Source organism: Zalophus californianus, chromosome 6 (genome assembly GCF_009762305.2).
Source record: "Zalophus californianus isolate mZalCal1 chromosome 6, mZalCal1.pri.v2, whole genome shotgun sequence".
In the NCBI taxonomy this organism is placed as follows: domain Eukaryota; kingdom Metazoa; phylum Chordata; class Mammalia; order Carnivora; family Otariidae; genus Zalophus; species Zalophus californianus.
In genome coordinates, this window is record NC_045600.1 from 19,287,885 (window position 1) to 19,310,646 (window position 22,762).

The following is a 22,762-nucleotide window of genomic DNA, read 5'->3' on the forward strand; positions in this document are numbered from 1 at the left end:
TGCTTTGTATAACTGCTCAGGTTCCAATAGCTCTTTTTTTTTATATTTATTTTTTTTTCCTAATAGATTGAAAGGCTCCTTTTTACTGCTGAGCTATAGCAATGCAATCCAGTAAAAATAGTTGAGTGTCTTTCTGTACAAGCTTGTAATTTCCTTTTCTGTTAAGGTTATTTTGGAAATAAAAGAAAAGTTATAAATCAAAGAAAACTATGAGGTCTTATCCCTCCTCGGTCCTTTTGACCCCAGTTAGTCTCATAGTCTTAAATCCAATCAATTTCATAAAACTCGACTTAAACTTTTATTAAGCTTTTGATATCTGGGTTTGAATAGCATAAAATATAGTCCTTTATTTAAGCATTTAAAAAATCAAGACTATTTCAGGCAATTACAAATCAATTGAATTAGACTAAAACAAAAATAAAGTTAAATATGAGAAGAAAAGAATGCTATAGAATTGGGATACTTGGAAGTATCACAGAATATGAGGTAAAGTTCTCATAAGGAAAGCCCATAAAGGACAAAATGTCACTTCAACCCAAATGAATAGTGTCCTGAAGAACTTAAATGCCCACAGAATTCTCTTTCTCCTCTCTGCTTCCCTACACGTGATTTTCTGCACGCCAGCCTCTTTTCCATGAGAGGAAACATTGCTTTGACCCCTATCTGCATTTACTTCTGCAGTCTCAGTGCCCCCAGGGAAGGAATTGATTGGCTTTGGTTTATTTATAACCAGGTGTCCATAAAATTTAAGTCAAGGGAATCCCCAGGAAAACACCACCAATTTCATGGGGAAGATGGCTCCTCTCTGAAAGAGGCATTATTGGTTACCAAGATAGCTGCTGAGCAAACAAAGTGATAGGTGTGCATAATGAGTTAAAAGATTAGCAGTTAAAAAAAAAATTCAAAATATGATCTAAACTTAGGTGCAATTAAAAAATTTGCAGAATCAATCAAATCAACAATCAGGGACGGTTTTCTCTTAAAGAGCCTCATTTTACTATCACAATATGCTTCACAGCCCAGATGGTAATGATCAATAATATGAAATTTCAAGGCATTGGGTCTCATTCTTTGCATCATATCCACACCTGTGGCCGATGTGTTCATGAGATAGGTAAACAGAGTGAGTCTGGCCTCTTAAAGTGATGCCTCTGGGATTTCAATAATTAGAATTTTAATAATAACAACAATAAACATAATAATCAAAATTGCTACCATTTACAACTGCTTTTTAGTTTAAATCCACATGTATCACTTAGTGGCTGTGTGACCCTGAGCAAAAAGCTGAACTTTTCTCATTTTTATGTTCCTTATTATAAAATGAGTATGGTAGTATTGTCTGCCTCGAAGGCAAAATAGGAAATCAAATAAGATAGAATATTAGTAAGGCAACAAAGACTCCAGCATGTAGTAAGCACACAATAGATACTAGTTTTGATGATTATCATGATGATGATAAAGAAGATGATGATGATGCAGTTATGTATCTACACGAAAGTTTGATTTTCCATTACTTCAAATGGAAAAAAAAACCTAAAAAAAATCTTTTGTGTTTCTTTCCTCTTAATTTGTGAATGTATATGTATGTGTGTCTATGAATCAGTGTATGTGTGTTTGTAAAGGTTTCATTAGCTGAATCTATTAAAAAGGAAGCCTACATGAAAAAAATTAATTGTATGAGAAAAATCACAAGGCTCAGGGGAATTTGGAATGATGAAAATGTATTTTTGAACAGAAATTTCTGTTCAGTGTTTTCCATTAATTTGGCTGAACTAGTGACTAGACTTCTACATTTCTTTCTTTCCTTCTTCATAAAATAGAGACTTTAGTCTTAATAAACACTAGTGCTACTCTTTTTTCATTTCCAGTCAATTACAAATAATAATAGAGATTGATTCTTTGATGGGGTTATTATGAATTCTGCTAATTGTCACTCATTAGAAAGTATGTCATGAGTATCTAGAAAAAAATAAGACAGACACAAAAAATTGTAAGGCAAGTTTCATGTCTTCAGGAATTTTTCCTAACAAATTGAGAAATATTAAGTGTCAACCATCTGGTTCTGAATGTACTAGCACAGAAGGAAGAATTGAACTGATTTAGATAGAGAGATAATTTAAATGAAGAATGGAAGTTGAATAGGCTATTACTGGCTAAGTGAGAGTTCAGTATATGTGAAGGAGAAAAGAGAATATTTAAAATAAGGAAATAAATAGGGTAAGTCAAGTCTTGAGGGCAGATTCAAGCAAGATACTGTAATTAAGCTAATACAAATGTAAGCAAATGGTGTGCACTAGTGAATGGTGGGAAACCAAGGTGGGTTTACAGAAAAGCATTAGGTACAAAAGGTGTTAAAAATCAGCAGAAGAGTTTTGAATCAATCTTTTAAGGAATGGGAGAAACGGAGATTTCTTAGAAGCTAACTGATGATATTGGTCGAATATTGATATTGAGCATCAGTGTGGGGAGAATTTTGGAGGCAGATAGGTGAAGAGTACTATTTCGTTCTGAGAGTATAATGAAATAGACCAAGGTATTTTTCTGCCATTCTGTATCTTCCTCTCAAAAATTTAGTAATAATAGTAATTTAAATATGAGATTGATTTGATCCCCATGTTACGTTCTGTTTCCAAAGAATGTAAGACAAAGGTTTCTCCAGCCAAATGTGATCTTTATTTCTAGAAAGATTTCTCCCCTAAATTACTGTATCCTTTTTAAATTGTCAACCCTGATAAGCAACAGGGAAAAAACCTGAAAATTTGTTATGAATCTTTCCATTAAAACACTAGAAATTCCTAATTTGCCTAATAATTTCCTCAAAGATCCTACCCAAGGACAAGCTCTTCCAATTGTGAATATCCACATACCATCTTTTTTAAGTATGTGAAATAATACAAGGACTCTCAAAATGCAAGGGCATTAGAAATACAAATAAATAAAATGGAGAAATGTCTAATTTGAAGTTAGAAATTTCACAAAGTTATGTGACTTGATTAAAAAATCTTACTCTAGATACATTAAGCTAAACTTTGCTGATTTAACTACTTTTTTAATAGATGCTAAAACTGAGACACAACTACTTTAAATTATTTGCTACTTTATTTCCAAATGAGAACACATGTTTCGTTCAAGGATTCATTTAATGAACATTCATTTTGTACCTGCTAAAACTCCAAGGATGCATTTTAAATGATTAAAAGTATATATGTAAATAAGACATGGTTCGTGACCTTACACGTTAGGTATTATAAACAAGTAATAATTCAGTCATAATGATCATTTCTAATACATCGCTAAATCAAGATACTAGGAGAGTACAAATAGGGGCACATAGTAGCCTGACCTGATAGCTTTCAATTGTACTGATGGTTCTCTTTCAATTACGCAGTTTCCTGCACCTTATAATCATCCTCTGGAGCCTTTCAAGAATTAAACTACTGTAGTAATACCACCTTTAAAACGTAGCACCTAAGATTTAAAAGTCTTTGGTTCATAGACGGCTAGATCTGCAAGTACTTTCCTGTTGAGCTCCACCTGGCACTTAATTAAATTGACAATGAATGCTGGGTACTTCAGGCCGTGTTCCTGGAGGCAAAAAACGTTAGCACTCAATTTCATGATAAAGTTAAAGGCCACAAGGGGGAGTAGATAGTAACAAGTCTATGTATCACTTACTGGATCAATACAAACCAAGGTGAAGAAATCATCAAATTTTGCCTTCCAAATAATTATGTTCAAAGATTAACTTTGCTAATATTTTTACCACTTAAGTTTATGGATGAACTTTTAAGGATGAGTAAATACTCAAAGACTAAATCTCTGGATCACATGTTTCTATTTAGCATATCTTTTAAGAGCTATTGTTGTGAATAAGCTTAGTTCTTGTATTCAATTCAAATGTGGCAATCACAAGTGAATGTGTCCCATTTTATGATGAATTCAATGAGAAAAATCTAAGTATATAAATAACAGCTGGGAAGTTGAGCACAGCAATTTTTGTTTCTTATTTTTATTAGTTTGACCTTATAATATAGGCTTACTAAACTGATTATTGTTAATTATGCACAAGTGAATTATTATGGATCTATTTATTTAAGAAGTGAATAGCTTGTTTTATAATTGCTTAGTCTTAAAACATATGTTTTAAATAATGAGTATCTAACATAGCGTGTCTTAATAGTGTCTTATTTAACTAGAGTCATTAACTAAATAGCAATTACGAGAAACATATTTAATGAATTAGAATCATTTTCCAATGACTACAATGGTAGCTTAAGCTCATGTAACATTTTTCTTTTTGGAAAACAGTAGGGTATATTCATACTAGCTTGCTTATACTCTTACATCTCTAATAAATCTCATTTCAGACAATCTCTTCCACCACAAATCAAAATTAAATAAATGGCCACATATAAGAAGATGCCTTTTGGAGACAGGCATACCCATTGCCTGAAACTAGACCGTGGTTCTGTTTACAGCAGAGATGTCAATTCTATTTCATAACATCTCTAATTGCTTTCATTACCACTAGAGTCCAACCTCGTAAAGGGCACAGTTTAACATTTGTGTTGTCTTTGTGATTTTCACAGGGCTTAGAACAGTGCTTCAGAGAATAATCATTTTCTCTATGTTTACTGAAAGAATATCTGCTTTTCCCAATATCACACCTACTATTTAGACAGCTCATTCTAGATGGCCATTTGGACAAACACAGAGAGGATAAAGAGTCATCATTGTCAGACAGGTCTCAGGTAGATAAGTAAAGTTGGGAAGAAGATAGGATGACATTTTTTTAATTTTGAAAGATTTTGTTTGTTTATTCATTTATTTAAGATTTATTTATTTATTTGAGAGAGAGAGAATGTATGTGCATGTGGGGCGGGGGCAGAAGGAGAGAATCTCAAGCAGACTCTATGCCAACTGCAGAGCCCAACTCAGGGCTCAATCCCATGACCTGTGAGATCATGACCTAAGTTGAAATCAAGAGTCAGACACTTAACCAACTGAGCCACCCAGGTGCCCCAGATATATACAAAACTTTTAATGAATGGGTGGAGTAAGTCAGACTTTTTGCTAATTGCTATATATGTGTTACACATCATCTCTTGTATGTCCTAAAATAACCATCTAGCATAAAATTGTATTGATGACCAAAGCTAAATTCAGAAAGGTTGTCCTCTGTCAAGGTACACAAGCATATAAGCTACAAATCTATGTGTATCTGATTAAGATTTTATTCACTAGAGAAAAAGAAAAAGAAAAAAAGGAGGGCTGGTTTTAGAGGACCTATGGGTTTAAAGTAGGAGAATGATACATATGTTTTATGCTCTAAAATTATGATTCTGGCTGCTCTGTAAACAATAAATAGTGTAGTTGAGAGGCAAGAGTAAGAGAAGTATGGTAAGCAAAATTCTAGAGGATCCCATAACCTTCGCCCCTGAACATTGTTATTGTAATTATCCTGGTAGATAGCAAAAGACACTTTCCACTTGTAACTAAAGTTACTTATAAATTCTTTTTAAAATAAGGACATTACATAGGTGAGCCTAATCTATTCACATGAGCCTTTTAAAAACAGAGTTTTCTCTGTTTTGCCACAAAGGGGAAGTCACAGATATACAAAGTATGAGAAGGATTCAGCTTGTCTTTGTTGGATTAGGGATGAAGGGGACCATGCATAAAGTAATGGGTCTCTAGAAGTTGAAAGCAGTTCATAGCTGACAGACAGCAAGAAAAAAGGGACTTCATTCCTACAACTACAAGGAATTGAATTCTGGCAACAATTTGAATGAGCTTGGAAGTGGATTCTTCCCTGGAGTCTTCAAATAAGAGCCCAGTTTGAACAACGCCTTAGTTTCCACCTTTGGTGACTATAAGTAGAAAAACCTGTTAGCCCTGCCTGTACATCTGACTTATAAAACTGTGAGCTAATAAGTGGGTGTTGTTTCAAACCATAAATTTATGTCTATTTGTTACAGCAGCAATAGAAAACAAAGCAGAAAACAGACAGAAAGACCAATTATTGTCAATTACTGTAACCATGGTAGTTTGAACAAGAAATGTGGCAGTAGCACTGACGATAATGTGGAAATGGTTGGGACAGTTCTGGAAATACAAATTAAAAGTATTTGTTGATGAATTGGATATATGGGATGAGGAGGAGAGAGGAACCAAGTAAGACTCTTAAGTTTGGACTTTGTACAACTGGATAGATGGCTATATATTTTATTTTTATAGAAACCACCAGGCAGAGATAGATTTTGTATTGTTTTGAAGTATGTGCATTATATGGTATTTATTATATTTAAGTAACAGTGTTAAGCAATCTTCGTCTTCTAGACTGGATCCCAAACATGATGTCTGACTAGAGGTGTAAATTTGTAGTGATCAGTTTATAAAGAGTATTTAAAATTCTAGAACTGGATATGTTCACGCAGAGTAATAAGTGGAAAAAAAGTAGCCACATCCAAGGTTTGTAGCATCTAATATCTACAGGTTTGGTGGAGAAAGCAGAATCATTAGTTTTCATGAGAATAAAAAGGAGCTACTGAAGATTAGTAAAGGAAAATGTGGTATCATATAATTGGACAGCAGAAAATATTTCAAGACGTAAGAAGTTATAAATGATGACCGAGAATTATCCATCATATTTGAACACAAAAAGACGTTCAAGAGCAGTTTCAATACAGTGATAAGTACTGAAGGCAATTTCAAGTAGGTTAAAGAGTGAATAAAAGATTAAGTATTAAAAAAGATACATAAGTATAGATCACCTGGTAGCTGAATACTTAAGTAATTTTAGAAAGGATACATATATATGGCAGTAAATAAGACTCAAAGTAGAACATTTTGCAATGCTATTTTTTGTTGGCCAGACCTGCCAGTATTTTTTGAGCCATTATCAAAAAGATTTAGCACAGAGGGACAAGCACTGGAATAAAATGTTTGAATTTCTGTATTGCCATTTATCCTATACTATTTAGCAAATCACTGGACTTATCTGTTTCAATTTTCTCAAGTATAGAATAAAAATAATAACACCTGCCTCAAAACGTTGTTGTGTGATTAAAGGAGATTGATTAATAGCACAGCATGTAGTAGATACTCAATGAAATGCCAATTTCATTTAGGTATACAGCACATCATGTTTTATTGAAGAAAAATAAAATAAAAAAACAAATCATTTGAGTTCTTACTGTGACTTAAACACTTTTTTCCTGCATAAAATGTTGGGGGAATCTAACCTCAATTTTAAACAATTGTTTCTAAAATAAATAAATAAATAAATAAACAAACAAACACACAAACAATTGTTTCTAACATTGAAATTATATGCTCTCTTTGGACCCACACATATACATTCAAGAGGAAACTAAAGCCACATAATTTCTCTCAGTCATTTCAAAATTATGAGAAAGTACCTTGAATTATATAAAAAATATTATACAGGCAATTTAGGAAGGACAAATCCGGGACGGATGATCAAAAAAAATTTTTCTTTAGCAATTGAAAAGTTGTTTTGGCCTCATACTTCCCTCTGGGTCTATTGTTTCTGAAAAAATTGGCAAATGAAAATGTTCCAAAGTCCTTAGAATGACTAGGAAATAGTTAACAGAATATGGCAGAAGTAAGTCTTCTGTGAGAGCAGAAATCATGGTAAGGCAGATAAATATGCACCATTAAAACTCAAAAATAAGAAAGCTCCTAATATCCTAGACATTGTTTTTCAAGATTCTTGGATTAAAGCATTTATGCGGAGTATGAAAATTTCAGTTTATCATCTACGTAGGACCTCTGAATATCCCTTTATTCCAGAAATAAGTTGGTGCCACAAGTTGTGGAATCAAGAAAGTGGAAAATTGATGACATCAACTTTGAGTTAATAGAGGGATGGAAACATGATTTTCTCCCTTTTCTCTATATTCCACCATTACCTTTATCTGCATTTGTTTGGCTAACTCTGATTTGCAGATGGACAAATCCTAGGTGAAATGGTCCTGATTTCACAATCCTGGGCAGGAGCTTTTGTTGAATAATACCACTGTGTTGACGCCTGAATAGGAAAGCTTATTCTACATGTGTAAAGTGAGATTTGAAACTGAATATAATATTTATCTCCAAGGTAAGAGAAAACTCAAAAACACTCCTTGAAAAAAAAAAAAAAAAGTCTTAATATGCTTATTTATAAACATAGAACATTTGTCCGTAAAGACTGGATAATATGCCATGCTTCATGGATAATATAAATAAACATTTAAAATTTAGCAGATTCCTCAGAGCTCTAGATTCCAGTATCAAGTCCGTGGCTACAAGCAACTTTCAGATGCAGCCAGCCAGCTTGAGGTTTCTATCAAGACCTGCCCCTCCTCATGGGTGTAACACTGATTAAACAACTTGATATCTGCATGTGAAAAGAATTGAAAGTTTCTAAATCAAAATGTCTGGGTGCCTGGGTGGCTCAGTCCTTAAGCATCTGCCTTTGGCTCAGGTCCTGATCCCAGGGTCCTGGGATCAAGCCCCGCATCGGGCTCCCTGCTCCGCAGGAAGCCTGCTTCTCCCTCTCCCACTCCCCCTGCTTGTGTTCCTGCTCTCGCTCTCTCTCTCTCTGTGTCAAATAAATAAATAAAATCTTTAAAAAAATAAAAAATCAAAATCAAATCAAATCAAAATGTCTATGTGACATTACACTGGTGTAAATAGAACTACCACTGTGGGTTTTGCTTGTTTGTTTGTTTGTTTTCATTTTAGAATTTTATTGCTGTATTCTTGTAATTCCAAGCTGCTGACAGAGAAGGAAGGCTTAAAGAGGTAGAGAGTGCTAGGTCAAAATCTTTGACAGATCAAAATCGACCTTTAGGTAATATTTTGGGAAATCTGTAAAAAGGAAAGAAAAACTGCATGAATATTCCAGGGCTTCAATTTTGCTGTAACATTTATGAAGTTGGGAATTTTACAATCATCAAACCCTCGCATTACAGACCACTCAAGTTTCTGAAGTTCAACCTGCCCACACTCTTAGCACCTGTCCATCAGAGCAGTGCCATCCCAAGCTCTATCAACAGATCATCACTCTCAAACCAGGATGGCTTACCTGAAAATGAGTGGGGATCTAGAAGTAAATTCAGGTACTAAACTCCAGTACAGCAATGTGGAGAAACTTTTTATCTGGTTTCTGTCATGAGATACAATAACTTTACTAATGAATCAGTTTAAATCTCATTATCCTATAAAAATATCCAAGGACCCAAAGGGAAGTATTAGATCTATTAATTCAAACAGCATGAAATATTAATGAGCTCTGAGCTCCTTGTTGAAAGACACAGATGAGGAAAGGGGCTCTTGTACCAATCACCTATCCTATCAGCTTATAAGTACATTGATTTCAGGGACTCTGTCTCGCTAGCCCTCAGCATGTGGAGTGGTAGTTGTTGAATGACTTTTCCTTGTTTGACATAATTCTCTGTTCTTCCTTTCTGTACAGACGACTTTCACCAACTTCCCACCCTCAAAATTAACCAATCCTTCCTATGTCCTAACTTGTCATCATGTCCATATTTGCCATTGCTTACATACTGCTATACTATTTTTACATGATTTTTTTTATTAATATAAGTTATCTTTTACAGCGTCTACATTTTAGGGCCCCTGGGTGACTCAGTCTGTTAAATGTCTGCCTTCGGTTCAGGTCATGATCCTGGGGTCCTGGGAAAGAGTCGTGAGTGCATCAGGCTCCCTGCTCAGCGAGGAGTCTGCTTCTCCCTCTCCCCCTGCCCCTCATCCGGCTGGTGCACTCACTCTCTCTCGCTTTCTCTCTCTCGAATACATAAATAAAATATTTAAAAACAAATAAATAAAACATCTACATTTTAGGGGTCTGCTCTATATTGACTGTACACATTAAAGCACTAGGTGGTCGATTATTGTCTATTGAATAAATACATGAGCCACAAGCCACATCTTCTCAGGTCATTTTCCCCCTGAAGTTAATCTCAATTCCATCATACATACTACTGAAAAAATATAAAACAATATATAGAAAATTATTTTCTCATAATTTATAAGTTCATAGGATATTTAAAGACCAAGAGGTATTTGTATATGGAAACGAGTTATAAATTTAGAATCATTTTCTCATTTTGTGTTTAAATATTTAACATAATGCAGAAAAAGTGAGAACTAGTAACTGGCTTCATCACATATGAACGGATTCTATCTATAGTAGTACTTATATTACCTCTTTGAGACTATGGACTACTAAAATAATTATAGTATTTCTAATAAAATAATTATAGTATTTCTAATAAAATAATTATAGTATTTCTAAAAAATACTATTTCTTCTCGGGTGCCTGGGTAGCTCAGTTGGTTAAGCGACTGCCTTCGGCTCAGGTCATGATCCTGGAGTCCCAAGATCGAGTCCCACATCGGGCTCCCTGCTCAGCGGGGAGTCTGCTTCTCCCTCTGACCCTCTTCACTCTCATGCTTTCTATCTCTCATTCTTTCTCGCTCAAATAAATAAATAAAATCTTAAAAAAAATACTATTTCTTTCACATCTTAGGAGAACTGAGATAAACAATTCACTTAGAAATCATATCTAAAAGATATTCATTGCTATTATTTTTAAATTTTAAGTAAATGGAAACTCAAAGCTATTAGCATGTATGTTTATTAACGATCCTATTAACTGTTCCCTGAGTAGAGTGTACCTAACACCAGGCTTACATTTTGTGAATTAAAACAATTCATGAGAGGGGCACCTGGATGGCTCAGTCAGTTAAACATCCAACTTTTGATTTCAGCTCAAGTCGTGATCTCAGGGTGGTGAGATGGAGCCCGCCTTATGTTGGGCTCACAGGCTGGGCATGGAGCCTGCTTAAGATTTTCTCTCTCCCTCTCCTTCTGCCTCTCTCCATCCCCTCTCTGTCTCTCTCTCTCAAAAAAAAAAAAAAAATTCACAAGAAATTTTTTTAATCAAATTTTCAAAATAATCCCGGTTAACATTTACTACCTACCTACTCCTTACTATGTGGACACTTTTTATATACACTATCCTATTTATATTCTATTCTCAAAATGAATGTGCTTTAGGAAATTTCATAGGCAAAAGTTGGACAAGGTTTTTTGGAGAGATTTCTTTCCTTTATTTTCCCACCGCATGGTTTATTTAATTGAGGTATAATTTACATACAACAGAAAGCAGATTTTAAGTGTTATGGATCATAGAGTAGTTTATGTTTAACTGTATAAGAAACTGCCAAACACTTTTCCAAACTTTTGATTTTATTCTTTCTAGTCAGTGTATCGTGGGAACACATGAGCATGTTTGTCCCTGGCAAACAATGATGCTGAGATATTTTAATAATTTTACTGGCCAGTCACATGCTTTCTTTTGTGAAGCATATATTCAATTTCTCTATTTTTTACATTTTATTTTTCATTGTATTATTAAACTGCATGAATTTTTACATATATTCTGAAACATAAGTTGTTTCTCAGAGGAAGAAAATGTGAGTATTTTTCCAACAATAGTTTATAGAATTATCATTAATCTTCTTTGCTTTCTAACACTCATACTATAGAATAATTTGCACAACTATTGCCCATTTGGGGAATCCTAATAATGACCAAAAAAGTAATTCAAAATAATAAAAATATTTTTTCCCAGATAACTAGGAGATTAAAGCAGAACACCATATGTACTCATAGGTGCCTTATCTACAATCAGTCTAGATAATTGGAAATTGAAGGCTGAGTGAGCTCAACCAGTGACTGGGAATGATAGTTTTCTTCCAGGTCCCCAAGTGTGCCATGTTTTAACTTGGGAGTCTCCCCAAAGTTTTCCAATTCAGGAACATAGACTATCTCTCCCTTTATTGAGATAGTCTTTGATTTCATTCTTTAGGGTTTTATAGTTTTCTGTAAACAGATCTATTTATATCTATCTGCTTACTCCTTACCATGTTAGATTTATATCTAAGTAGTTCTTTCTTTCTTTTTATTGCTCTTGTAAGTGGTATTCTAAAATTTTAAAACTCTGAATAAAAAGTTTTGTTTACTATTGGTATATAGCAATGTTGTGTATTAATCACACATAGTGTTGTAATTGCTTATTAGTACCCGAGATTATTTTCTAGTCTGGGGAGGAGAGGTCATGTTTTTTGTTGGTTTGTTTTTCATAGATAAGTCATGGGTGAGTAAGGTGGATGGTTTTATTTCTTTCTTTCCAGCATGAATATTTTTAATTTATGTTTTTTGTTCTATGGCACTTATAAAGACTTCCATTGATTCAACCATGTTGAATCATGGTAGTGAGAGAAAATACATAGTAGTGAGAGGGAATATTTGTGGCATACATGAGGTCCCTGGACGATTTTGTAGCACTATAATGAGGAAGGAAGGGCAAAGTCATGTACACACACATGATGATGATGGGGGTGTATCACAAGGACACAAGAGCCAAGTGAAAGAGCCCCTGATGACCAAAGCTGGAGCCATTTGAAAAAATAAGTAAAATATTATAACCCAAGTTAGAAAATAAGTATTCATGAGTACATGCTGATACATATATAAGGGATTGAATAAATAAATAAGTGGGGAGCACAGACATAACTGTTATGCAGAAGAATTGCGAAGAATTGCTGTAGATACTCTACCCTTAGGGAGGTGGAGCATAATTCCATACTTCTTAGGTGTGGGCTGCATAGAGTAACTTCCAAAGGGATGGGTAAAAAAAGAATAAATTTACAGTGTTGAAACCTGACAAACACTAGCTCAGCTAGGGATCAGGTTACCATGAATAGTGATAAGTCATTTTAATAACATGTACCCTTGCAATGATGTGGTAAGAATAGTGTTTTACCTCCATGATTTTCCTCCCCAAAACCTATAACCTATTCTCATCAAAAGAAAACTTGGCCAATATAGATTAATTGTACTATAATTCCTATCAGTACCTCTCACAACTGTCAAGGTCAACAGAAACAAGGAAAGTCTGAGAAATCAACACACCAAGAAGAGCCTCAGGAGACATAACAACTAAATGCAATGTGGTATCCTAGATTTGATTTGGGAAAATTCATAAAATTTAGAAAAGTTGAATAAAATTGATTTTAAATATAATGAATCAATATTGGTTAATTGATTATGAAAATTTGCCATACTAGTGTAAGTTATTAGTAATAAAAGGAACAGGGTATGAGATATTCAGGAATTCTCTGTACTATGTGATTTTCTTTTCTAAATTTAAATCTATTCTAAAATAAAAAGAAATTTATATATAAAAATATATAGATTATCCATATTGCCATATAAAATTCCACCAAATTTTAATATTTTGCTAAAATCAGTTCATATTTTTAATGACAGAATATTACAGATGCTAGGTAAGTATACTGAATACTGCTATCTAATACCCACAGGGTTTCACCTATATAAGTTTGAAGTTTACCAAGTTTGTGCATGTTCATATATTATCACATCATATATGTATACATTAGAGACATGATGCTCGGGGCACCTGGGTGGTTTAGTTGGTTAAGCATCTGACTCTTGATTTTGGCTCAGGTCACAATCTCAGAATCCTGAGATTGAGCCCTGAGTCAGGCTCTGTGCTGAGCGTGGAGCCTGCTTAAGATTCTCTCTCTCCATCTCTTTCTACTCCTCCTGCTTGCTCTCTCTCTCTAAAAAAAATTTAAAAAGTAAGAATGATGCTATTTTGTATTTGTGAAAATTTGTAGGAATGTTAGTATATTGAACAAATCATAAGGTGGCTTGCTTTTTATGTAAAATGTGTGCTCAGTTTGAGTTATTTATAATGTCACATATAACTAGTTTAAATAATTTCATTGCTGGATGGTGTTCCTTTGTATGGATATAGTATAATATATAGTAACTACTTCTCCAGTTAATGGGTATTTTTAGGATTTTTCCAGCTTCTAACCATTACAAAAAGTTGTAAGAACATATTTATTCTCCTCCTGCATGTTTATGTGACATCTCTATTTAAAAGTATAATTTTGATGTAAAGGATATTCTTTTTAAAATGCATTAGATATTTCCAAATTGTGCTCCAGATGATGAAAAGAGTAGGAAACTTTTTTCCACATTTTCATTAATATTTGGAGGTACACAGGTTTTACTCCAGTAGATATAAAGTATTATTTTATGTGTTTTCTAATTATTTTCTAATTATTTAATTCTCTTATTTCTAATTATTTAAGTTAAGCATCTATTAATATATTTTGCTACTTTTTAAATTTTCTATTTAATTATTAACAAATTCATATACTTTTGTTTACTTTCAAATATATCGATCTCTTTGACTTTTGAATGTTAATTATAAAATCTGAATATTAATCCTTTTTTGGTTAAAGATGGCAAGTATATTCTTGTAGTGTGTTTACAGTATATTTAAATGTTGTTTGTGCTATCTACAGAGGTATGGTTGTTTCTGCTTTATTTTATTTATTTATTTTTTGGTAGTGAATGATTTATTTACTTTTTTGACTTTAAAATTTGTTCTTCATATCTGCATTTCTTATTTATTTTTTTTCTTTTTTTTTCATTTTTTATTTAAATTCAACTAATTAACACATAACGTATTATTAGTTTCAGAGGTAGAGGTCAGCGATTCATCAGTCTTATATAATACCCAGTGCTCATTACATTATGTGCCCTCCTTAAAGTCCATCACCCAGTTACCATCCCCACATCCCCCACCCCTCTAGGAACCCTCAGTTTGTTTCCTATGATTAAGCGTCTCTGATGGTTTGTCTCCCTCTCTGATTTCATCTTGTTTTACTTTTTCCCCCTTTTTCCCTATGATCCTCTGTTTTGTTTCTTTAATTCCACATTTGAGTGAGATCATATGATAGTTGTCTTCTCTGATCGACTTATTTCACTTAGCCTAATGCCCTCTAGTTCCTTCCACGTCATTGCAAATGGCAAGATTTCATTTTATTGACAGTTGAATAGTATTGTGTATATATATATATATATATATATATATATACCACATTGTTATCCATTCATCTGTCCATGAACATCTTGGCTCTTTCCATAGTTTGGCTATTGTGGACATGCTGCTATAAACATTGGGGTCCAAGTACCACTTCGGATCACTACATTTGTGTCTTTGGGGTAAATCCCTAGTAGTGCAATTGCTGGGTCATAGGGTAGCTCTATTTCAATTTTTTGATGAAACTCCATACTGTTTTCCCAAGTGGCTGCACCAGTTTGCACTTCCATGTTTCTACTTTAATGTAGTCAGATTTATCTACCTTATAGTTTATATTTCTTAAATCTTGTTTAGAGAATTTCCAAACTCAATGTTACCAAATATTTTACTATATATTTTATTTAAAATTTCAAATTTTCAAAATTTATATCTCAATGTGAAATCTATAATTATTTTTGTTTATGCTATAAAATAGAGATCTAACTCTCCCACAGTGAATGTGCCAGCATTTTTATTTGAACATAGCAACCCTTCTTCATCAACTGACAGTGTTACCTCTGATGTATATAAACATTATATGGAGTTATAATCAATTCTAATTATCGATCTTCTTGTCTTTAGTTCTGCCAAAGCCACGCTTTGATAAAACTGTGGCTTTTCATATGGTCTATAAAATGATGAAAATAGGGTTTTCCTCTTCAGACACTTCCCATATTTTCTTCAAAATTTATTAGCTATCGCCCCTACTTGTCCATATGCACAGTAATATCTACATATCAAATTCATTAAAATGCTATTATTTCTGATTTACAGATCAATCAGGGAACATTGATAACTTAATTTTGGCTCTTTCCATCCATGGATATAGTATAGCTAATTATTTGTGTAAAACTTTTTTTATGTTTTACAATACTTATGGGTAATTTACCCATTAAGTAATATTTTTAAGCTTTATCCCTGGGCATCTTATAGGTTTGTTATTTTTATAAATACAGTCTTTTTTTTTCTCTTATACTTTCTATTTGTTACTATTGGAATACTATTAGTTTTCATGTGGATCTTGATTCCAGAATAGTCAATAATTTTTTTAACTCAATAATTTTTTAAAATAATTTTGATAGTTTAATTTGTTGATCCTCCTGGATGTTTTGCTAAGATATTTATAACATCATAAATGGGACAATTTATATTTTTTACATCATTTCTGTCTTCTAATCTCTACAATGCAATGTCCGACACTTCCCGTTAGAAGGATGAATAAAATCTAGTTTTTACCTGGGCCATCAAATATGTCATTCACTGTAGGTTCCTGGTAAATACTCTTCAGATGGTTAAAAATTTCCCTTCCAGGGGTACCTGGGTGGCTCAATCAGTTAAGTGTCTGCCTTCTGCTTAGGTCATGATCTGGGGGTCCTCTGATCCAGAGGGCTTGGGCTCCCTGCTCAGCTGGGGGTCTGCTTCTGCCCCTCCGCCTGCTCCTCCTCTCTCTCTCTCTCTCAAGTAAATAAAATCTTAAAAAAAAAAAAGGAAATATTCCTTCTAGTTGAAAGTCACTTCTGTTTCTATCATGAGTTGAGTATTGAAATTTACTGAAAGCTTCATCTGCTTCCTTGTGAGCTCATATATACTTTTAAAACTCTATGCAGCAAGATATAGCAAGAGTTTTATCTGAAATTGACATTGCTTTGCATTGCTGGGACTAAGCACTGATTTGTTAGAATATAGTTTACATGTGTGCCTATGGGTATGCCTGCACATATGCATATATATGTTTATAATATTGAACGTGATTTGCTAATATTTTATTTTGGATTTTTGCATGAGTTCTTCAGGGAAACTGATATCAAGTGTTCTTTGCAGTCCTTGTCTGGTTTTGTTATTGAGCTTATACTAGCCTCATCAACTGAACAGCTTTCTTTTTTTTTAAATTTATTGTCTGAAATTATGTAAAATTAGGAACATATGTTCCTTGACAGTAAAGTCATCTGTGCTGAGTGTGTCTTTTGTAAGTAAAAAGGCTTATGATTACAGAGTCAATTTTTGTTCACTTTTTTTGGAATATTGAGGTTTTCTGTTATTTTCAGTACATTTTTATAGTTTCTATATTTTCTCAATATTCCATTAACCCATTGTATTTGCACTGTTAAACTCAACAGAAAAATTGTCAAATTAATGTATTATGACTTTTAGAACTCTACTGTTTCTAAATTCATATCCCCCTTTTGTTCTAAATCTTTCTGTGGCCTTTCTTCCTTGATTAGTAATGTTAAAGTAATAAATATATTGATCTTTTCTTTCCTAATGTTTTTCTATTCATCAGGTTTTACTCTTGCTACCATAATTTCTAGGTTTCTACCGTAAGTGTAGTCTTTTGTTCTTTTACCTCTCTTACTTTGTTTTTCAAATTTTGTGCATTTAAAGTTCTAAATTTGCCACTAATTACTAGATTAGCTGTTTTTCACAAGCTTTGATGTATTTCACTTTAGTTTTGTTCTACTTTGTATATATTTTGCAATTGTCATTGCAGTTTCCTTTAGCACCCTTGAGGTATTTAGTATACATTTATGTCTTCAAACATATTTTTTGCTATGGTCGCTTCTTTTTAATGTCACTGCACTGATGTGGGACTTGATCTCAGGAACTTGAGATCACGACCTGAACTGAAATCAAGAGTCAGTTGCTTAACCCACGGAGCCACCCAGGTGTCCCTCTATAGTGTTTCTTCTACCATTTTCTCTCTCTCTCTCTCTCTCTCTGTTTTCAATCTTCTCATTTATCAGTTCTTTTAGTTTGGGTCAGAGGGTATTAACTCTCTTATTTTTGTGTCTCAGTATTTTGCTAAGTGCTGAGTGGCAGTTTGGATGGTATGTAATTGTGGAACTATGTTCTCTTAGGTTTTTCGGTGGGAAATCTGTGGTTACCCTGATTTAATTCTTTGCATATAATCTCTCCTTTCTTTCAAACGGTTTTAATAGCTTCTCTCTATCAGTCATGACATCCAAATTTACTATAAAATGTGTGGTTGTAAGTTTATATTTACCCTGCTTATTTCTCAGCTATTCAATCTATGGATTGCTGTCTTTCTTAAATTTTGCATATATTCTTTCAAGTATTGTTCTATTTTATTTCCTCTACAAATTATATTGTTGATACAAATATTGCTGCTTTATATACAAATATTGTTTGTGACTTTTTTTAGTTGTAAATGGAATATGAAGTCTGTCCCTTGTTTTCTTAAAAAAAAAATGTCTTTATCAGAATGCCTGGGTGGCGATCGTCATGTAGGATAATCCTTACCTGTTCCTCCTTCGGGAGGGCAGATCGGAACATGATGATTGGAGCTTGCATGATGCGTGATTACTGTCTCTGCGTGGGCAGGACTTGCAGAATGCCTGGGTGGCTCCATTAGTTAAGTGTCTGCCTTCCATTCAGGTCGTGATGCCAGGGTCCTGGGATCGAGTCCGACATCGGGCTCCTTGCTGAGCAAAGAGCCTGCTTCTGCTGCTCCCCCCTGCTTGTGCTCTTTCTCTCTCTCTGACAAATAAATAAATAAAATCTTTAAAAATATATATCTTCATCACTCTTGATTTTTTGAGGGGGAAGGGATACATCAAGTACTTTTTGAAATTCACCACTTCTTTCAGACTGTGTTCAAGCCAGAGTTTATTCCACCTACAATGTGTCTCTCTCTACTGAGTTTATTAGATTAAGTTTTTTAAGTTCTATGTAGTTTTTTTTAGAGCAAATTTATGTTCTAATCCTTGATTGTATAGGGTGTTTTTGTTAACATTGGATCCACTTATAAAATGTGGAATTTGGATTTCAAGTTCAGTTTGAGTGAGATTTTTTTGGTTTGTTTATGTGGGGGTTTTTGTTTGTTTTTCTCTCATTTCTTTGTCCAAATTTTGCAGCTTCCTAGGCTGGGTAACTGATCTCCCTGTCCAGAAATAAATCACATAGTAGCATTTGAAGTTTACCCTCTACAGCAACCTTGGATTCTTGTTTGAGTCTCCTTCATGCCAAATAATTCCAATCTTCTGGGGATAATGGTAAATGCAGGAGAGCCAAGGTTGTGATAGGATTCTAGTGGTTTTCTTCTAAAACATGATGCCAGAATAGACTAGATATCACATGATTCAGCTCCTACCATTGATTCCAACCATTTTGTCAGAGAATAAATGGGGCAGCAGTGTGAAATAATTCCGTATGTCTAACACGTAAGTTCAAATTAACCCTTTGTGACTACTTTTTTTTTCTTCTTCTTGGTCCAAAACACAAATTCTTATAGTCTCCTTAGATTTTCCCCCAAGATAGAACTGGATAGAGAAGTGCTAATTGCTGTTCATTTAAATGAATGGTCTGTTTCTTCCTTCTTCTTCTTATAATTTTATTAACAAAAGGTAGGTTCATCAAGTCAGGACAAAATATAGTATTGATTTGTGTAGTTTTGATTAAAACTCAAAGTCTACTCTTCAAACTGTCATTACACTTTCGATTTCCTCAATATTTAGATTAAAAAAATGTAAGCTATTTCATAATTTTACCTGGTGTCTCTTTCAAAAGTAGTGGTTGGTTGTGTTGTTGTTTGTTTTTGTTTTCTCTTTCTTGTGATGAGGCATTGCTGACCAGAAGAGCCTCTCCTGAATATACTACCTTAAATTCTTTCACTGGAAGCAATTAAATACTACACTTTACCTCCTGTTTAGTGTAAATACCACATATGACCAATATGTCCTACTCAAAAGATGAGATTGAGGATATCCCAGGTCTAGTTAAATAACTAGCAGAATATTTGGATCAAATTTTGTCATCAGGATGTGTATTTGTTTCCTCTTCTCTCTATGCTCTCAGTTGTCAGTTTACTGAAAACTAAAACCCAACTAAGAACCAATTTTTTTTCAAGCTCAGTCTACGTGCTTAGAAGTCCCATCCAAGCCCTTGGCTTCAAGTTTTGTGTTTTGTGGTAACTCCTCATCTTTCTACAGAATTACTAATTCTCTACTACCCACACTCTCTTTACCCCACAAACATGGCCCTTCTAGGCACCTCCTCCAGAGATCCTTGGTTTTATTCCAGCACCACCGATTGAGTTTCTAATCCACAGACCTGTGAATCTAATTGCTGAGATTTTCTCTTTTGATCCTTGTTAATGTGTTTGAAGCTGAATGACTATACTGAAGTTTGAGCCAACTTCTGAAAACTGCTCAGTAAAGTGGACTATTCAAGTCTGTTATTTTGCTTTTCTGTCATTTTTTTTTTTTTAGTCATCTATCCAGTTTGCTATCTGGATATTTCTTTTAGTCTATCTTTACAACAGGGCATTCTTTCTCTGACTGTAGATACTATATAAAATACACCCCTTGTATTTCCGACTTTTGCCTATAATTCTGACTTTCCTTCTTCCTTAGCTCTTTTGTGATTGACTATTTCATTTTGTCACAACACAATATATTTACACACTTCTATAATTTGTATCACATAATATACATGTACTATCCAAGGTCTTATGTAATTTAACTGTATAAAACACTCTTAGAATGCAGTTGCATGACATATCTTATATACAACGAAGTTATCTTGTTTTGTAAAAAGCCCAGGCCTTTTTTTTTTCTCTGAATAATGGTTCTCACTATGAACTTTTGCTCATCTGGGCTCATAAATACTTGCACACATAAAAATTATTTCTCTTAAAAAAAAAACTTGTTTCTCTTTATCTTCTAAAATAAACCTGCATTTGTCTATAAAACTTTTAGCCAAGGGAGAATTGTATGTATCTTCCAAGGTATTTGTCTTTGCTGATATTGATTTAGGGGAGCAATCTTTTCTTTTTCAAGAAGATCATTTTTACATTTTTTGATAGGAGAGGAAGACTTCAGAAAGTGAACCAATATCTTTGCAGAACAACATGAGTAAAGTCTGGAATACTCATCAACATTTAAAAATTGTGAAAAACCTAACTCTATGCTCGGGACTTTTACCATTATCTTCTAAAACCTTTTATAAATGCCACCTCCCACTGATGTCATCTCTTGCTATCTCTTTATTAATGATCTTTAAAAAATGTCCAGATGTGTATAAGTTCATAACCATATACACTGACTATCTAAAGGAGCAAATGCAGGTTTTTCTCTTGGAGAATTTGCATTATTAATATGCATTTTATCTTTCTGTTTTCCAGAGAAGCACCTATATGCTACTGCCATCTGGTATAATGTTATGTTTTCTACAGCATAAGATTTTCCATTTTATTTAAAATTTAAAGACCAAAATATAAAGTACAAGCTTATTTAGCTTACCCTTTGTCCATCTATATTTCAAAATAGTTACTTAAAAAATAAACATCCAGGGTAGTTAATCATTATATACATATAAAGATATATATATAGAGAGAGAGAGAGAGCCTATATTCAACCAATAAAACCTAATTTTAATAGGCATTTTCTAAACTAATGCTACTTCATTAAAAAAAAAACAATGACTGTTACATATGTTATAAATTCATGTGTTTTACTTGTCTTCTAAAATACTCATTATTCATCCATTTCCCAGTGAATAAAGTGGATTCCAGGACACTGCATGACATATAAAAATGCAGTCAAAATTTGAATGTAGAGCTCATTCTAAAGACCATACTTTTCCTTCATAAAAGACAGTTTTAAATTAGTTTTGATTTTATAAAATGATATGAAAATCGGGATGCCTTGGTGGCTCAGTCAGTTAAGTGTCCAACTTGATTTTGGCTCAGGTCACAATCTCAGGCTCATGAGATCAAGCCCCGTGCTTAAGACTCTCTCTCCCTCTCCCTCTGCCCTCCCCCACCCCTGATCACACTCTCTCTCTCTCTCAAAAAAAAAAAAAAAAATCCCTCCCTGCTAAAACAATGCAATGACTTCCCAAACACACCTGATAATAAAATCCAAGGACCTTACCTGAATCACCTGTCTGCTGACTTCCTGGCCTCCTCTTTTCCACTCTCCACAATCTCAGTAATCCAATATATTGTCCAATATACCTCAGATGCTTTCCACCCCATGTATGAATGCTGTTCTCTTTGCCTAAAATGTTGTTCCTGCAGATTCTTCGATTGCTTTTTCATTCCCCTCATTTAGGTTTTTATGTTATTATCATCAGACAGTCTGTCCCTGATTATTCTATCACCTCTGCTATTGTGCATTCACCCCACTACTGTACTTTAATTTTTATAACATTTATTATTATAGGAAATTTTAGTATGTATTCTATTATTAATGTGTTTATTGTCTACCTTCCTCCTTAGAATATAGAGCTATAAAAGAACAGACAGTCTGTTTGAGTCACTGTGGTATCCCTAAAATAATGTTTGGCCCATAGTAGAATTGGGAAAATATTTGAAGGGAATAGCGGCTATTCCCAAGGAGATTATGATTTTCTACTAGTTAGTCCTCTTGCTAACCTTGTGACTTTGGTTAAGTCTTGCAGACTCTCTATTCCCAAAGTTACACTTCGGTGAAAAGAAAGAAGATTAAAAAATAATGCCTGTACTACTTGATTCCTAGAGTTATCATAAGGATATGATAAGATAATTTGGGGAAAGTGTTTTGAGAATTGTAAAAATTATAGGCATATAAAATGCCATTGTTGTCCAGATTTGCCATCAACTTACTACATATCCTGCAATCATTCCCAGGATCCACATTTACACAATTCAGGGAATATGAATGCCATAGAGCTTCCTGGCTCTTGAAGGGCTTATAAATCCAACAATTATTATTAAATCTTACTTGGCTGTATCTGGCTGGTTTTATATTAAAAGCTAATGTGCAAACA

At 33.7% G+C, this 22,762-nt stretch overlaps 1 non-coding gene across 1 annotated transcript; it reads left to right on the forward strand.

The window, feature by feature from the left end:
* Positions 1-18,230: 18,230 nt before the first annotated feature.
* On the forward strand, positions 18,231-18,367 carry LOC113910664. The gene has a single exon (XR_003516166.1). It is a non-coding gene; the product is annotated as a U8 small nucleolar RNA (small nucleolar RNA).
* Positions 18,368-22,762: the final 4,395 nt, after the last annotated feature.